This window comes from Schistocerca serialis, chromosome 8, assembly GCF_023864345.2.
Source record: "Schistocerca serialis cubense isolate TAMUIC-IGC-003099 chromosome 8, iqSchSeri2.2, whole genome shotgun sequence".
Classification (NCBI taxonomy): Eukaryota; Metazoa; Arthropoda; class Insecta; order Orthoptera; family Acrididae; genus Schistocerca; species Schistocerca serialis.
The window spans coordinates 480,462,969-480,483,284 of record NC_064645.1 but is presented as its reverse complement, the minus strand read 5'-3'; positions in this window follow the sequence as shown (position 1 = coordinate 480,483,284).

The following is a 20,316-nucleotide window of genomic DNA, read 5'->3' as shown; positions in this document are numbered from 1 at the left end:
ATAAGGCTACGCAAATAACTATATTTTCATTATTAATCAAAGTAAATGGAAATGAGCGTAGGCAGAAGCCAGTGGGCAGGCATACGTCGAACGATTGGTATAGAAGGCTCAGAGTCGGGTTGAGCGGGAGGGTGCACTGGTTGACATGGCTGGATGTAGATGGGAGTGCCAGCTGTGCGGGAAAGTGATAGGTGTCTAGTACCTCCTAGAACGATATCAGCATAGTAATACCGTTCCAGTATTGGAAAGGTCATGGGACTGTGAATGCTGAGGGGAACCCCCCAATGCAGAACTTCGATGGCGATATTGCGAGATATCGGCGTTGAGAGAAAATAGTCCCACTTGTTCTTAACCCTTCAGGTTATGAAAAATACTGGGTGATCAAAAAGTCAGTATAAACTTGAAAACTTAATAAACCACGGAATAATGTAGATAGAGAGGTAAAAATTGACACACATGCTTGGAATGACATAGGGTTTTATTAGAACAAAAAACAACGAAGTTCACAAAATGTCCGACAGATGGCGCTGGACAGCAAAACGTCAGTGACTGCGCATGACAATCGAGTATAAAAGGAGCTGTAATGAGAGAGAGAATCAGATGCGCCAGCAGTCGCAGCATGTTGAGGTTACCTGAGAAGGTGCTTTTAGTGAAGCTGTATTATCAGAATGGGGAATGTGCTAGTTCAGCGTTACGATCCTATCGCCATAGAAAGGGGATTCGAATGGGTAAAGGTCCATTGACAACTGCAGCTGTGGCGAGAATGATTTCGAAGTTCGAAGCCACGGGTTGTTTAGACGATAGACCCCGTATTGGCCGACCGAGCACAAGGCGTAATGCTGCTGAGACAGTTCAGGAAGAAATGGAGACTGTAGCGGGTTCGTCTATGCACGGGGAAGTCAGCGCTCGCGCAGACGCATGTCGCACCGGCATTCCGTACACTACTGTTTGGTTGACACTTAGGCGTACTCTCCGATGCTATCCGTGCAAAATCCATTGGCATCATGAACTGTTACCTGGCGATTTAGTGAAGCGGAGGGCATTTGCGGTGCGGGGGTTTCAAAAGATGGCTGAAGATGACGATTGGTTGAGTAACGTGTTGTGGACCGACGAAGCTCATTTCACGCTCCGAGGGTCTGTCAACGCCCACAACTGCAGAATTTGGGCTACCGAAAATCCTAGAACTGTCGTGGAAACTCCACTGCACGACGAGAAAGTCACGGTATGGGTTGGATTTACCACATCTACCGTTATCGGGCCTTTTTTCTTCGAGGAAATGCGTGATTCTGGTTTTGTAACTGCTACCGTGACGGGTGAGAGGTACGCCGATATGTTTCAGACTCGCATCATCCCCAGCCTGGCTGATAAACACCTGCTGGAACTTACGATGTTTATGCAGGATGACTCTCCACCCCTTATTGCTAGACGCGTGAAAGATCTCTTGCGCGCGTCGTTTGGTGATGATCGTGTGCTCAGCCGCCACTTTCGTCATGCTTGGCCTCCCAGGTCCCCAGACCTCAGTCCGTGCGATTATTGGCTTTTTGGGTTATCTGAAGTCGCAAGTGTATCGTGATCGACCGACATCTCTAGGGATGCTGAAAGACAACATCCGACGCCAATGCCTCACCATAACTCCGGACATGCTTTACAGTGCTGTTCACAACATTAGTCGTCGAATACAGCTATTGTTGAGGAATTATGGTGGACATATTGAGCATTTCCTGTGAAAAACATCATCTTTGCTTTGTCTTACTTTGTTACGCTAATTATTGCTATTCTGAGCAGATGAAGCGCCATCTGTCGGGCATTTTTTTGAACTTTTGTATTTTTTGGTTCTAATAAAACCCCATCTCATTCCAATCATGTGTGTCAATTTGTACCTCTCTATCTACATTATTCCGTGATTTATTCAGTTTCAAATTTATACTGACTTTTTGATCACCTGGTATATTTTAAACGTAATCTAAAGCACGAAATTGAAGAAAGGGCTTAAGGAAACGATCTCCTCTCTTATATGCTATTTTCTTTCATTAGTTTGTAAAATTCTTAACTACGTGATTACTCATCGTCGCGGAAGTACGAATAAACTGGATGGGAGTGCTAGTTTTGGTGTTGGCACTTTCGTTCTCGAGAGTCGCTCTGGGTCCTTCAAAATGGACGGACCGGGTCCTTCGAAATGGACAGCCCCGTATCTCACTGCTCCAATGAAATGCTAACTTTATTCGGTCAATAAGTACGGCTTTCCAGGCACTACTCCGAGTGTCTGGAACACTAGCTGAGTAGCAATTTTATCCACCAGAAAAAGCGTACGAGAGGCAGTGAATTTGATAGTGTGATACGAAGTCTCATTGGAACTGTGATGAACTTTAGAACAAGGTAGAACCGTGTATCGCAATCAGGATGCAATCTCATTGTCATGGGTTAAGTGATTTCTTGCATGGCTCGGCGCTGGTGTGAATTTCTGATAAGTCTTCAAAGTTTTACATTACATTATGAGCATATAATATTACAAATGAAGTCGACAGATGTAGTAACCAGCTTGTGTGATTACCACTTATATGGTATTATGTTAACACTGTGCTATATACAAGGAGCAACATAGAGGTGAGATAAAATTAATATGAAAGTAACAATTCTATTAACATCTATAGATGTTAATCTTTGTGTTTTAATTTTCATTAAGTTATGTTATTCTTTTAAAAACAGTCATTCTGTGAAATCAAAGCAACCTGTATATTTTGATGTCTCTGAGAGAGAACGTCTCTGACACTGTTGTGTTTGTAGATCTGCAATCTTTGTGATAACAACACATGTGGCAAATTCTTTTTGGTGTGTGTGTGTGTGTGTGTGTGTGTGTGTGTGTGTGTGTGTGTGTGGTGCTTTGCACAATATGGTGATGTTCAAATTACATAAGTGCTGGATATACACTCCTGGAAATGGAAAAAAGAACACATTGACACCGGTGTGTCAGACCCACCATACTTGCTCCGGACACTGCGAGAGGGCTGTACAAGCAATGATCACACGCACGGCACAGCGGACACACCAGGAACCGCGGTGTTGGCCGTCGAATGGCGCTAGCTGCGCAGCATTTGTGCACCGCCGCCTTCAGTGTCAGCCAGTTTGCCGTGGCATACGGAGCTCCATCGCAGTCTTTAACACTGGTAGCATGCCGCGACAGCGTGGACGTGAACCGTATGTGCAGTTGACGGACTTTGAGCGAGGGCGTATAGTGGGCATGCGGGAGGCCGGGTGGACGTACCGCCGAATTGCTCAACACGTGGGGCGTGAGGTCTCCACAGTACATCGATGTTGTCGCCAGTGGTCGGCGGAAGGTGCACGTGCCCGTCGACCTGGGACCGGACCGCAGCGACGCACGGATGCACGCCAAGACCGTAGGATCCTACGCAGTGCCGTAGGGGACCGCACCGCCACTTCCCAGCAAATTAGGGACACTGTTGCTCCTGGGGTATCGGCGAGGACCATTCGCAACCGTTTCCATGAAGCTGGGCTACGGTCCCGCACACCGTTAGGCCGTCTTCCGCTCACGCCCCAACATCGTGCAGCCCGCCTCCAGTGGTGTCGCGACAGGCGTGAATGGAGGGACGAATGGAGACGTGTCGTCTTCAGCGATGAGAGTCGCTTCTGCCTTGGTGCCAATGATGGTCGTATGCGTGTTTGGCGCCGTGCAGGTGAGCGCCACAATCAGGACTGCATACGACCGAGGCACACAGGGCCAACACCCGGCATCATGGTGTGGGGAGCGATCTCCTACACTGGCCATACACCACTGGTGATCGTCGAGGGGACACTGAATAGTGCACGGTACATCCAAACCGTCATCGAACCCATCGTTCTACCATTCCTAGACCGGCAAGGGAACTTGCTGTTCCAACAGGACAATGCACGTCCGCATGTATCCCGTGCCACCCAACGTGCTCTAGAAGGTGTAAGTCAACTACCATGGCCAGCAAGATCTCCGGATCTGTCCCCCATTGACCATGTTTGGGACTGGATGAAGCGTCGTCTCACGCGGTCTGCACGTCCAGCACGAACGATGGTCCAACTGAGGCGCCAGGTGGAAATGGCATGGCAAGCCGTTCCACAGGACTACATCCAGCATCTCTACGATCGTCTCCATGGGAGAATAGCAGCCTGCATTGCTGCGAAAGGTGGATATACACTGTACTAGTGCCGACATTGTGCATGCTCTGTTGCCTGTGTCTATGTGCCTGTGGTTCTGTCAGTGTGATCATGTGATGTATCTGACCCCAGGAATGTGTCAATAAAGTTTCCCCTTCCTGGGACAATGAATTCACGGTGTTCTTATTTCAATTTCCAGGAGTATATTTAGGAATATTCGAAAAATACAATCCTGCAACTTCGCACCAAAATCGCGCAGAATTTTCGACGTAAGTACCATAACCACTTAACCTCATATATTTCTTTACGCTGCATTTCATCGTTTGGAGGTTAGTTATTTTCACATAGGGTGCTTCTAACGCTGTTTTCTACCGTAGGGCAACAACACACCAAAAATACTTCGCCACAGTGGAATAATAAAAATCGAAAACGGACGATAATGTAAAGTGTATCTTGAAAATCATGTGAACAGCCGTCTGATGATGAACTTGCCAGTTCGAAACCGGCAACGGCGCTATTTACCTAAATAAATAGCAGTATTAATAGTGGCTGCTTGCTGTTTTATTCTTTGTAAGAATTAACCTACATTAATTACTGTAATAGCAAGCCCTTGCAGTTGCAACATGTGCTTTATTGGAAGACATTGCTCCTCTGAATTGTATTTTATTTATCACGATAGTTCCGTGTTCTCATTTGGTGCAATGCCCTTTTTTCCTTACAATATTTCTTGGTTAATTTGTTGCTTCCCAAGATTACTTACAGTGAGTAGCATCGAGAGCGGGAGAGCAGGGCTATCTTTGAGAGCCAAACAACTTCGAGAAATACAAAGGTCGTGGTCTGTGGTGTGACGCCAAGGCTCTCAAGTTACGAACCGCTGGCACCGATACGTTAATAATAGTGTGCAACCCATGTTATACCACATTTCATTATTCGGTGAGTCATAATGGTAGTCAGGTGGAATACATTTCAGAGTAATAAACTGCTCTACCGACCCTACTAACTTCCGTTGTGGTGCGATCGGCCGTAAATTGGAAAAATTTCCAATATGGCACCGAAGCGCGGGAAAAATTTTCTGTGGTGACATGTTAGATGTAACGCTGAACGCACCCGACAACGAAAGAAATTAAATAAAACCGGTTAGTGAAATGAATCAGGCAGTTTTAAAATTGTACGTTAGCCACAAGGTAATTAGTAAATACTACGAATTTGATGACATTATTGGAGTTCCGCAGTGCATGCCTTTGCATGAAATCATTTCCTATTGGAAGTAAAGTGCGGGTCACCAAACGCAGCTGAGTAGAAGACATCGTGCATCGTATAACGGGACTGGAACAGAAGCCGTATTGGGAGAGCTGACGTAGGCAACAGCGGGTGGCGGAACACGACGTCACGAAAGGAGAGGCGACATCGGGAGTCCCACAAATCTACCGTTCATTGTCACTGGCAAGAGGAGGCTCGGGCCCCAGAGCAGACATCTCAAGCAGCACGTCGGGCAGCGTGCAAGTTACGTGTAAGGAAAGTGTTGTGTTTACCCAAAATAATTTTCGTCATGAGTGAGAAAATGGCGGAGCAAGCAGACAAGCATAGGTTCTCGCCTGTTGATGAGCTACGTGAACCCTCCAGTAGTTTTAAAGATGTTGAAATTAAACAAGAGCCACTAATGATAGTATTGATGACTTGGCAAATGATACGATGCAGAGTGTAGAGGGGGTGGAATCTAGCATTAAAATTAAGAAGGAAGTGGAGGAATCGACTCTGGACGATTCAGGTAATTTTACGGCTGAGAGTACTCGAATTCTGGAAAATTCAAATCCTCAAAAGGTTTCAGAACAGATGCTTGCTGGAGAGGGAAATAACCAACTTCTGTCAATACTAAGTGCCTTAAGCGCTCAGACAAATATAGTAGATGCAAATGTAGAATCATTAAATGCGAATGTGGAATCTGTAAAATCCGACGTGGAATCTGTAAAGTCTGAGGTAAAAAGCGAGCTGAAGAAGGCAGAAACTAAACTTACTGGGGAAATGACTAAATTGAAAAAGGAATTGGATATTCGGTTTATTGAGAGAGGAATGGGAAATAAAATTTTCGGAAATGCACACTAAATTAACAGAAAAATTAACGTTTGTTCAGAACGATTGCATGCATTTAATTACGGAGTCCACACCTGCAGAAAAGTTAGTAACTTGGCGTAATGAAGTCAGCAAAGGAAATGTAGAGATGGTTAAAGGTGCTGTCTCTGAGATGAATAGCGTAATTAGTGCCGATCGCGATAATAGGTAATCGTTTCAGTCCACCCAAACTGCTCACAACAAAGTAGTTGATAAACAAATATTAAATCTTGCAGAAGAAACAAGTAAATTATTACATAAAATTGTGCATTATCCAACCTCTGGATCTGCAGATGCAGTTTTAATTAAGTGCAGGAAGTTTGATTATTTTGTTCCAAACGGGAAAGTGCACCCAAAAGTGTTTATTCAAAGTTTTGACAAGGTTTTTTTTATAAAAAAATTCTTTATTCTTGATCTTTATGTTATACATACCCACCACCTTATATAATTAGTGGGTCCTTTAATTGTTACAATATTGTTAGCAGCTATTTTACAAGGTTTACAAGTGAGCTGCAGTAGTGTTATAATGGGCAAGCTATTTACTGTTAATATTACTCTCCTTATTCTAATGGTGTACTTAATGACTAAAAGTCTACACTGCCTGCAGCATCACAGGTGCATCAGTCAAGTATATAAACCTACTTGCATGGCCTTGCCCACCAAGCTAATGCCGATGAACGTGCCCCTGACACTTGGTAGGCCAAAGATAACTTGAATATTTCGCTGCGGGTCCCTGTTATATGTTTCCTAATGCTAAGTCGTACTTACTAAAGAATCTAACCTACGTCAATTTCGGTGCTTGTCTTGGTTCTGTACAAGTTGAAAGGGTACAGTACCACCCGACATTGAAAATAGGTACAACATACTTCATTATTTTTGTCAGAAGCACACATTTTTTTTTTGTAAAATAACTCAATTTCAATTAATACAGCGAAGCCGGATACCAGTGTGGGAAAGAATGACAATTTATTTATTTAATTGATCACATGTGCACTCCCACAAAGTAAATCCCTACATCCAGTTTGGTGCAATCTGTGAAATGAATGAATGTATGGTCGTCTGCTAACCGCAGATAGTGAATGTGAATATATGATCATCTTTGAGTCGATCCTTTGGCCACCTTTGGTGGGACCAAAGAGATGAAATTTACCAGAGCTTTGAGCGCCTGAAATGTGGCTGACCAATACGATAGCAAGGTGCTTCCCCCACCTCGACAGAGATGGGAGAGGACCTAGAGAACGGCCATGTTTCAGCACTCTGCCGCTGGATCTTGTGCTGTTATGACCTGTTTTAGTTGTGCTCCGTAATGACGAAAGAGTGGAGACATGGTATGCATGTGGAATATTTAAGAGTAGTTTGAAATATTAATTTCTCTATTTCAGGAACTTTTGTGGGGAGAATTAAATGTCAGGCAGGTAATATTAATGTGATTGTAGGAATCTTCGGAAGTGACCAACGGTCACAATGAAACCACGTGTAGCATTAAGTTGAAATACTTCCGTGTGCTTAAGTTAAGCTGAATTACTAGCGTGTGTACAATAAGTTGAAATATTTAAGAAATAGCGTGTGTACCATAAGTTGAAATATTTAAGAAATGGCGTGTGCAGGACTTGAAATTAGAGACGAGTACTTCCACGTGGTGAGTACTGTGTGAGTCTCAAACTGTGTATGAGACAAAAGATAAAGAGAAGTACTCGTCCAGGGTATCAGTTGAGGACTCGCGTGTGTGATGTTCTTAATGTTAAATTGTGTGATATGATTCCGTGTGACGCTAGATTTAAACTCTGAGAGAGAATCAAGGTGAGTCGGCCATCTATCCAGCAACGCCACATGGCTTGCATTGCACAGGAAGACGTGCATATATCTCCAGAGTTCACAGTAGGAAAGTAGAATTACAAAGTGGGGCAGTGTCGTGTGAAACTGGGATAAATATTAATTGAAGTGGGAAAGCTGAAAGTGGTAATGTTGTGACTATTCTCTGTGTGGCATTTCATGTTGTAGTGTGGTGTATGTCATGTAATTTGGGTATGTGTGGTTTGCATGGGAGAGTAGCGAGGTAGTTTCAAAAGATTAGCGGGTTATGCTTGTTCCTTCGGTACCGCTCGGTCTGGAGGAAAGTTTAGTGATGATGATTGTGAGAGTCGAAGTGTGAGGTATAATAAAAGATCCACCATCCTATCCAGGAAGTGCACTGTAGCGTTAAAAGTAATTACGAGACCATAATATAGAGATTCACCATTGTAAAGCCATGCCCACTGGGCGGAATTTCTTGTGTGTTTTGTTGTAGATTGTAGAATTTGTGTGTTTAGGTTAGAGAATTTATCGGAATAAATAAGATAGTGAAAAGAAAAAGATTGGTGGACTTTTACTTCGAATTGTATGTTGTCATAATGTCATGAATTTATAATGTGTGCGGTGGTCACGTGTTGACAAAAGCCGTTAAATAAAAGACAAAAAAGAAAATGTGGTATTGCCAGTGCTTAGTGTACAGTCAGAGTTCTGTAAATTATTGATAGTCAGATGCGTGTTTCCGTTGCGTAATAATCATATAGGAGGATAACTTGTAACTTAAATTGTGAGTACAAGAGTTCATGTTACTCGATAAATTAAGAATGAATCCACTCGCTTGGCAGACCACTCATCTTGCAGGCCTGACTGCTTGATGCCACAGTATGAGCAAGGCATGTGGGTGCCTCTCATAATTTCGACCCTGCCAGGATATTTTTTGCCAGGATACTTTTTGCCAGGATATTTTTTGCCAGGGTATATTTTGCCAGATTATTTTGCCGATAGGGTTTGCTGTTAAGATTTATTTTTTTTATTTTTTGATGGAATATATTGTGATAGCGCTAAGAAGTAAAATTTTTTCTGTTTGTAATTTCTTTCTGGATTGGTGAGGATCTTTTATTTTTTTTATGTAATTAATTGCTATATTGTCCAAGGCTGGAAGATCGTTATAATTTTTTTTGCGTAATGTCCATAGTAACTAGGTCGCAGTCGAAAAGTGTAGCCACAATGGAGAATAGCGATTCTGGGGTGAACGTAGGAGTGCAGCAGGAAGTAGCTGTTGACCATGGGTTAATGAGCGAGAAAGACAAACAGTCGGAAGGGGCTGAATTGTTCAGTGGACCGCTGCTGGGTGATCCTTTATGCGGCGGGCTTTGTCCACAAACGCGGGCTTTTCCCGACGAGCCGGGACTAGGTCAGGTATGCAGTGAAAGTGAAGCTACCCTTAGCAAAGCTACCGTTTCTCAGGCGAACGAGGTGAGCGCGTCGAAAGTAGCAAATGACAATGTGATACTGCAGTTTTTACAGAGGATGGATAGAGATAATAAGGAGAGAGATAGGGAGACTAAGGAGAGAGATAGGGAGACTAAGGAGAGAGATAGGGAGACTAAGGAGAGAGATAGGAAGTTTAAGGAAAGATTGGAAGCAATGGATAGGGAGACTAAGGAAAGATTGGAAGCGATGGATAGAGATAATAGGGAAAGATTCGAAGCGATGGATAAAGATAATAAGGAAAGATTGGAAGCAATGGATAAGGGAAATAAAGAGGCAATGAGGAAGCTACTCTCAGTTATCGATGAGCGTCTGTCCGCAGTTAATAATCGGTTAGACGAGGGGGAGAAGAATCTGGGTGTGTTGAAGCAAGTATGTGACGCCATGAAAGAAAAAGCCAATAATTTGGAGGGACGAATAAGTGCAATAGAGAGCGATATTACAGAACGTAGGGACGTGTTGCCGGATGAGCGAATCAAAGAGATAGTGGAGGACTTACTTGCAGATAAACAAGGGGCATTAGACAGCGTGGAAGCTCAAGTCACTCGGCAGGAAGTGGCGCTAAATAAATACAGGAATTAAGTTGCGGAGGTAGTGGTCAGAATGAATACAATTAGTGCAGACGTAGAAAAGGTCAGTATAAGAGGCAAGACAGGCTCTGACAGTACGCAGCGAGAGGTTTATGCCGAGCTGGAAGAGATACAATCACTATTACAGTTTAAAGAGGCGCAATTAGAAATAAATAGGAAACCTAGGGAAGAACTAGCACAGTTGCAATTAGCATGCAGTAGCGGAGGTGACACACCACCAGATAGATTGCAGAGGGAGAGTGAGATAAATTCAAAAAAAGAAAATAGGCAGAAAGAAGAAGACGAACTCAGAAAGTCAGAAGAACGGTTGTGTCGGATAAAACAGGTGGCAAACCCAACTGGGTATAGCCCAAGGTCGGAAAACATAAATGCGGAAGAAGAATGTAGGAGGCACTTCGTGTCGGTACAAAAGTTCACTTGCTTTCCGGATCCTGATAACTATCAACATCCATGTCTGTGGCTGTCTCAATTTCAAGATTCATTACCTGAATCGTGGGGACCGCTCCTCAAAATGAAGTTTGTGTGTAACCATTTGAGGGACGAGGCTAGAGCACAAATGCAGGAAGTTATCAAAGACTGTAGTAGCTACAAGATATTTTGTGACAAGTTTTTAAATGACTTCTGGCCGAAAAGTAAGCAGGACCAGGTTAAGCAAAGCATATTGATGATGCCAAATTGTAACGAAGGTAGTATAAGAGATCCAGTTGCGTGCTATCAGGAAATGCTGAGACGAAATAGGTATTTGGATGTGCCATACCAACCTGGGGAGCTCATTAGGATCTGTATAACGAAGTTGCCAGTGAGATTGCGCAGAGATATAGCGATAGCAGGCAGAGGCTTAGACGATTCTGCGTCATTTCAGCACTTGTTACAGGAACTGAGTAATGAGAGCAACATCGTGAACGGAGACACGACTCATAGGTCAGACAGAGTCGAGGACAGGAACGGCAGAAACTATCAGAATGGCAGGAGAGCATGGAATCAGAGGAATGACGGGAATGGAAGGTGGCGAGGAAATAGGGGGCAGAAATGGCTCTGAGCACTATGGGACTTAGAATAGGGGGCAGAATTCATGGGGATATCGACCGGCAAACCGGGAAAATAGAAGATGGGACAGAGATGGAAGAAGAAGGGAAAATCAAAATGATGGGCGAAGAGAGGATAGGCAGTCATTGCGTTCACGACAGGAGAATCATTGTCACAATTGAGACGATCAAGGGAAAACAATCTCGTGGGCTTCATCACATTTCTAACATCAAATTATGGAAAAGTTAAGGATAGATCGAAAGTAGGCAATTTATGGTAGATAGTCAGTGTATTTATTTGTGGTGTGTAACGTTATGCAGGGTCAAAATCGAACATAAGAATTTTTCAGGCGGGATGTCAGGAAGTATGACGGAATAGACTGGTCGAATGAGTCATGAACAGGAGTCGACAGAGTGGTGTATGTATGTATTTTTTGTCATATGAATAAGGATCAGGTAGAAACGACGTGATGATTAATGAGTGGATAAAGATGGTAGATAGAGAAGCGACGTGATAAATAGTAGTGGATAAAGGTGATATTTAAGGAGAGAAGCGATGTGAAGCAGTGTGATTAATAAAGAGAGATTCGACGTGATGAAACAGTGGTAAATAAAGGTGAGTAGAATTAATAATGTGGAGATGTCTTAGATGTATGTTACAGAGAGGCCTGTGTATGCTGCAATAGAGATTGATGCCAATGGCGAAGGAAGACCAGAAAATGATGGAGTAATGGACGGACGGAGAGCCGAAATACGAATGAAGAGATGAGGACAACTGCACAGTGTGAAAGGACATAAAGGGAGTATGAGATCCAGATGGTGAACGTTGTGGAATACTGACGTAAGATGTAATATAAGTGTAGATCTAATTCTTAGCATAACATTTGCGATTTGGAAAAAATAATATTTGTTGTTGTTGAAGCCTGGTACCAGTATAACTAATCAAAACGGTACCAAGAATGTGTACAGTTATTTTGCAGGTTGAATAATTTGTGTATTTTTGTTCTTAGATGAAATGTCGCAATTCTAAAGTGATATTTAGCAGGAGGAATAGTCGGTAAAGCGAATGCAGAGGTAAGCCGATGGAGAGAGGTGCCAGAGTGAAAGGACGAATTCGGAGACTGGAATGCTATCTCCGAAACAGCTTCATGTGTTATGTGGTTGAGTATAAGGGAGCAAAGGATGGTATGTTGTGAGTGTGGTGGTGTCATGAGTAAGAGGGAGCAAATGTGTGGTATGTTGTCGTGAGTGTGGTGGTGTTAAGGTTAGCTGACTTCTAGACCTATTCTGTTAGTGTATTAATGGATTGAATGAGAAGGAAAATGTGATGTCTGGTGAGTGAGAGTCGTAGAGTAGTGTGATCAATGCTACTGATCCGTAACTAAAACGTTATTGTGTTTTATTGTTTGATTTGGATGAACCTCGATGGCAGGTCAGGATCTGACATCATGTGGATGGTACATACGTGTCCTAGAAATGTTGTTATATATAATAAAAAAGGTAAAATATATAAAGAGATACTAATTTCAGTCTGTCACAAGCACAAAGGTGCATTGTATGTTGTAGATTTAGAGTCACCAGTTTCTAAAATGTTTATTGTGATAGGATGTTAGAGTAGTCTACTATTTTATATTGTAATTATGAGTTGTATAGATTGTTTATTATTCCTTTTGTTTTTTTTTAATCTTTCATGTTTTGTATGAGGGACGACAGGTACAATCAATAGCGCAAGTGTGGGCTGCATATAGAAAAGGGATAAATGTTGATGTATGTGTAGAAAAGTAGGGTGTATAGTTTTATGTTTTTTAGAACAAAGATTCTTTTATTACCAATGTATCTAATAGATCATACATGTAATCAATGAGTATTTAAATATATCCTTTTGTTTGTAATGTTGCGAGATGCACGGAAGGGTCTGACTGATTGGGTGTCGTAACGCCCATACCGCTAGCGGGCCGAGATGACGTAGCCATGGCGACGGGCGACAGAGCCGCGGCACTCCCCACTCCACTGCCGGACGGGGTACACTCCACGCGCCCGTTACAGCAGGTCAACGGCCTGGGGCGACACGCACGTACCACTGGCCATTCATAAGTTCCGCCGCCCTTACGACTGGGGAAAGTATCCCGCGGAGGCAACAGCGGGTGGTTTCTTCTGCTCAACGGCGCGCGCAGTGGCGCCGCGGCAGAAAGGACGACACGCGGCAGAGCCCGGCGGGCATTTGTTACCAGCAACTATCAACTAGTACTGGACTGTGGAGCCATGAAACAAGAGGACTGCTCGTTACGTCTCCATAAGGTGGAAAGTGAAGGACTGGTGTTTCCACGTTGTGAGTGGTGGAAAGATTTTGTCTTTAGCAGACAGGACGATTGTTTTGTTTTGTCTTGACCACTGGACGGTGGGATCCATAAACTTTTAGCAGTGACTCGTTAAGTGTGCTTCGTGAATTGCATGTGGGACGCTTGGTATTCTGGAAGAGGACAGTTGTTGTTTGGTGACTAATTATTGTATGAACCCAAGAAACTAGAGTGGGTCATTGACATTTGCGTCTGTAGTAGGAGACATTTCTTTAATTGGTGCAGGAATAAGTGCTGTTTGTTGGAAATTACGACTTTTAATTACACCATAAACTGAAAGGACAGAACTGTGGGTAATAGTAGTTGTAGGGCCATTTCTGGACGACCAGATTCATGTGGATGGTACGCTGAGAGTGACTATGGCATTCGTGTTTAATGTGAGATACAGTTTACTGTTCAGTGCGTGTTCAAAATGCCGAGTGACTTAAAGATTTTCGTCCGGGAAACCATGGGAGAGATTTGACACCGAGACAGTGTTTCTAGGAAAACTATCAGCAACTTTTTGACCCCAAGAAAATCACAGAATGAAATGTTTCCATGTGACTCGCAAGATAGGGAATAATGTATTTGTAATTGTGTAAATGTTTTTTTTTATGTTTCATTCCTGAAGGGACAGCAAGAGTAATTGTATTTCATTAACATTTGTGTTTAGAATAGTTAGTGTTTGTTTTTTGTTTGTTCTGAGTTATCAAGTTCACGTAGTATGTTTATTAGAATATTTGGTACAATGATGCTTTAATTATTAGCCGGTGGCGTAATACTAACGTAGCGGCTCTTGTTGCATTGGTCAGTAAGGTTGTCACAGGGGACAAGAGTTTGCATTGCACAACAAATATCAGAGTTAATTGATGATTTTAGATGTCGTGGACTGTAATGATCTTGTTGGTGTGTTGACTGAAGCCACTTATTTTATTATCACAGTGGTGATATTTCACACTAAAGTGTAACAAAGGCTAGTCGAAATGCAAGTTCTTGTCATCTAAATGTGTGACAACAGAGAAATGAGCACTAGAGTAAGATACGAGACCTATTGGAGGATTCAAGCACTTATTGCTAACTATTTATTGCGTGTATTGATATGGAGCCTGACTTCTACGTGTAACTAGTGTACGCAATTTTTTTTTCCTTTTGTTGATTTTGTTTTGTATTTAGAGATTGCTGTGTAAATATTATTACAACGCAATTTATGAATGTCAGATTACTTGTTCTGTGTTTGGACGGTGAGCTATTTAGAATTTCACGAGTACAATTAGTATTTTTTTTATTTGTCATAGAATCAGTGAAGTTTGGATTACTCATAAAAATAACGAAGATCGCAGTAACTAAGCAAATTTTTATCTGAACATTATTCTTTATTTGTGTGATGTAATGTTTTATTTGTCATGTGGATTGTTGCAAACTTGTATGTGTACGTTACTCCGGATTGTGGAGAGTACAATAATGGAACAATTGTGTCAATACTTTGGTAAAGTAACAGCATTTGGTCGTCTATTTGAGGTCACCAGGGGCTAGAGAACGGCCATGTTTCAGCACTCTGCCGCTGGATCTTGTGCTGTTAAGACCTGTTTTAGTTGTGCTCCGTAATGACGAAAGAGTGGAGACATGGTATGCATGTGGAATATTTAAGAGTAGTTTGAAATATTAATTTCTCTATTTCAGGAACTTTTGTGGGGAGAATTAAATGTCAGGCAGGTAATATTAATGTGATTGTAGGAATCTTCGGAAGTGACCAACGGTCACAATGAAACCACGTGTAGCATTAAGTTGAAATACTTCCATGTGCTTAAGTTAAGCTGAATTACTAGCATGTGTCAATAAGTTGAAATATTTAAGAAATAGCGTGTGTACCATAAGTTGAAATATTTAAGAAATGGCGTGTGCAGGACTTGAAATTAGAGACGAGTACTTCCACGTGGTGAGTACTGTGTGAGTCTCAAACTGTGTATGAGACAAAAGATAAAGAGAATTACTCGTCCAGGGTATCAGTTGAGGACTCGCGTGTGTGATGTTCTTAATGTTAAATTGTGTGATATGATTCCGTGTGACGCTAGATTTAAACTCTGAGAGAGAATCAAGGTGAGTCGGCCATCTATCCAGCAACGCCACATGGCTTGCATTGCACAGGAAGACGTGCATATATCTCCAGAGTTCACAGTAGGAAAGTAGAATTACAAAGTGGGGCAGTGTCGTGTGAAACTGGGATAAATATTAATTGAAGTGGGAAAGCTGAAAGTGGTAATGTTGTGACTATTCTCTGTGTGGCATTTCATGTTGTAGTGTGGTGTATGTCATGTAATTTGGGTATGTGTGGTTTGCATGGGAGAGTAGCGAGGTAGTTTCAAAAGATTAGCGGGCTATGCTTGTTCCTTCGGTACCGCTCGGTCTGGAGGAAAGTTTAGTGATGATGATTGTGAGAGTCGAAGTGTGAGGTATAATAAAAGATCCACCATCCTATCCAGGAAGTGCACTGTAGCGTTAAAAGTAATTACGAGACCATAATATAGAGATTCACCATTGTAAAGCCATGCCCACTGGGCGGAATTTCTTGTGTGTTTTGTTGTAGATTGTAGAATTTGTGTGTTTAGGTTAGAGAATTTATCGGAATAAATAAGATAGTGAAAAGACTTTTACTTCGAATTGTATGTTGTCATAATGTCATGAATTTATAATGTGTGCGGTGGTCACGTGTTGACAAAAGCCGTTAAATAAAAGACAAAAAAGAAAATGTGGTATTGCCAGTGCGTAGTGTACAGTCAGAGTTCCGTAAATTATTGATAGTCAGATGCGTGTTTCCGTTGCGTAATAATCATATAGGAGGATAACTTGTAACTTAAATTGTGAGTACAAGAGTTCATGTTACTCGATAAATTAAGAATGAATCCACTCGCTTGGCAGACCACTCATCTTGCAGGCCTGACTGCTTGATGCCACAGTATGAGCAAGGCATGTGGGTGCCTCTCAAAGTAACAAAATGTGTCCCAGTACCCCAATCCTGTACCGCCTGTGCGTGGATGGGTCGACTACCATTACAGTTGGAATCCGCCACGTGCAGGACTAGGGGGATGCACCGCCAGAGATGTTACTTCACAAGGATAATCGATACACAGAGGGAAGTGTGGTGCCATAGCCACATACGACTACGGGAGGCAGGGAAGAACTGATAAGGAGCCGTCGTTGTGCCTCACACAGTGTGCCCCACACCATCTCTCAACTGAAGAAAAATTTCAAAGCCGCACCCTCAGCCAATATAGTCATGGCGACCGTCTTCTGCAACTATTATTCTGTTTTATGTCCACTCTGAAGCGCATTTTACTTCAAATGTATGTGTGTGAATTCCGAAGGGACCAGATTGCTGAGTTCATCGGACCCTAGACTTACACACAGTACTTAAACTAACTTATGCTAAGAACAACATAAACACCCATGCCTGAGGGAGGGCTCGACCCTCCGGCGGGAGGGGCCGCGAAATCCGTGACATGGCGCCTCAAACCGCGTGGCCACTCCGCGCGGCTGCATTTTACTACCCTCAGGAAATTGAAGAAACGACTTCAACGTGTTCGTCGCCACAAAAATGCAGACGAACTTGTCCTTCTGGATGATAACGCAAGGCCTTACACAAATCCGTGCACTGAGTGGAGCTCACAAAACTTCATTGGATTGTTCTTCCTCATCCGCGCTACAGCCCAAATATCTCCTCTTCCGACTTCCATCCGTTTGGCCCAACGAAGGATGCACTACGGGGGATGCAGTACGTGGATGACCGGAGGTTGTGGATGCAGCAAGATGTGCCCAGTAAAGTGGTGCCATGCGGGCGTACAGGTTCTCCCAGGAAGGTGGCATACGGCTGTCGCATTGAATGGAGATTATGTTGGAAACTAGGGTTTTGTAGCCAAAAGAGTGGGGAAAAAATGGTGGGTTGGAATCCTGAATAAAACTAACATGCTTTCAGAAAAAAACGTGTTTAATTAATTATTGAATGTCCCTCACATTACGACATCAACCATTAACGTCGATGGTAACTGTGGGGGGGATACGGAGGATCAAACTGTAGGGGAAGACAGAAATTGGAATATATCCTAGAGATAACTGTGGACGTAAGTTGCAAGTGCTACTCAGATGAAGAAATTTCCACAGGAGAGGAGTTTGTGATGGGCCACATCAAACCAGTCAGAAGACTGATTACTCAAAAACAAAATTAAAAAAGGTACGGTCAGTCGTTCTTAGCATACTCTTTTCGACTAAGGAAGTTAGGCATTTAACATCCCAAGGCTACGGGGTCATTAGAAACATAGCGCACACTCCAACTGGCCAAAGATAGTGAAGGGAATCACCCGTGCTGGCATTTGCCTTTAGTGATGTACGACAACAGCAGAAAACGTAAATTTGCATTGACGAACAGACATTTGAACCGTGATTCTCTCGAATGTAAGTCCAGTGCTCTTCCACTGGGTACAGGGCTGGTTTAAGGCCCAACTGGGACAAGCACCCTCTTGGGGCACCAAGCTGAGAGTGGAGCAAGAGGGGCCCAAGTGCAAAATTTGTATACCGTGTGTATCGTAATTAAGATCGAAAACAGACACGTCTTAAAGTGTACGGCAATAGAAGAATGAACGCTCCAGAAAAAATGGCCTCGAAAAAACAGCTTGTCCGCCACATAGCTGCGAATGAATGGTTATAAGCCGCCACTGGCTTTAGTATCAAATATTGTCCTAGTTGGAATTTGAGCCATTTTGGAGGTGGTCTGAAAGAATACATTCAATTAAATTAAGACTGTACTGATTAGGACAATATTTCACACTAAAGCCAATGGTTGCTCATAACCACACAAACGTAAGCACACAAAAAATAAAAAAAAATGTCACACCATGAAAGAGTTATCCCAATAGAGCGGACATTGGTGGATGTGATGTACATACATACACGATCAAATATTACAGTTTCATAAAAATTCGTTGATTTATTCAAGAAAAAGAGCTTCACAAATTGGGCATGGCAATAAAGTGTTGGTCCTCTTCAGGCCCTTATGCAAGCAGTTATTCTGTTTGGCATCGATTGACAGAGTTGTCAGATGACCTTCTGAATATCGTGCCACATTCTGTCCAATTGACGTTTTAGATCAACAAGATCCCGAGATGATTGGAGAGCCATATCCATAATGCTCAAAACATTCTGAATTGGAGAGAGATTCGGCAATCTTGCTGGCTGGGGTAGTGTTTGGCAACCAGTGAGACACGCAGAAGAAACTCTCGCCGTTGTCATGCTGAAATGGAAGATCAGGATGGTTTGCCATGAAGAGCAACAAAAACGGGTTTTGGATTATCGCCGACATACTGATGTGCCGTAAGGGGGCAGTGAATGACAACCGAAGGGGTCGTGCTATGAAAAGAAAAGGCTCCACAGACCATCACACATAGTAGGACCATATGGCGGGCGATAGGCAGTTGGTATCCCACTGCTGTCCAGGACATCCTAGACACGTCTTTGACCTAAAAGCTCATTGGCTGGAGTAGAACTGTCTTCAGTGTAGAGTCTGCTTCGAAGTGAGTCCGATGACCAGCACACACGTCTGGAGACACCCTTGACAGTAGTGGGATATCAAACTGTCACCCAACATACAGAAAAACAACCAGGAGTGATGGTTGGGGATGCTATTGCTTTTGATATCACAACCGCTTTGCTTCTCATCCACAGCCCTGTTGCAGCACTTTGGTACATCGACGATATTCTACATCCCTTTTTGTAGCCCTCCATGGAAAGCCATCATGGACTTGCACTTCAGCAAGAAAATGTCCACGCACACATGGCGAGAGATTTTATTGTAACTCTTCATTCTCGCCAAAATGAACCTTGGCCAGCAAGGTCATCGGACCTCTGCCCAACTGAGGACGTTTTGAACCTTAGGGGCAAGGCTCTCCAAACATCCCGTAATTTTGATGATCTATTGCACCAGTTGGAGAGAACATAGCAGGACTTCCATCAGGAGGAGATCCGATAACTCTGTCAGTCAACAACAATCAGAATAACTGCTTGCATAAGGATGACAGGTACACCCATACCTTATAACTTGCTCAATTTGTGAAGCCCTTACTCAAGAATAAGTCACTCAATTTTTATGGAATTGTTATCATTTGTCTGTCTGTACATGAACATCACATCTACCAACTTCAGTCCCATCCGGATAATTGCTTCGTGGTGCGTCATTTTCTTTGTCTTAGTGTGTGTGTTGCAATGTTTAATGGAACGTTTTTGTTCTGTTATCGTGCTCTTCCAGTTATGTTGCGCCACAGCTGCTTTATCTGGCATGGCTAAATTACAGAAAAGATATCACCCACGGGCTAATGCAAGAAGCACTGTGGAAGCAGGTCATACAGGGGCGGTCAAGCAGACTGTGCTGATGCTGTTAAGTACTGCTGTCGAGGCTTCTGGTTGGTAGCCACATGTAGAGGCCCTGATGGATAAAGCCGGAGCTGTAATATCATTGGCACAGTGGAAGAACAGAAGCCTTCTGTTGTTGATGGCCTGACCACTTCATGACCAAGCTGTGACTCTGTTGTGGTTTAGGCTGCGGTTTTAGTGGAGTGATGCGGCACGATCAGAGCAAATGCGCGAGCCGAGTAGAGCAGCGATGGCGGAACAAACCACAGCTTGCTGACTGCGCGGGATTACTGTAGCGTTGCAATCGGGGGGGGGGCAGAGAGCGCCGCTGGCCGAATTGCTGTTTCTGAGCCCAGCGACCAGAGCGTTCGGGTGACTCCGACGGCGACTGGGTGCAGCCGGCAGCATTCGGCTGTCGCTGTGCGTAGCAGCGCCAGT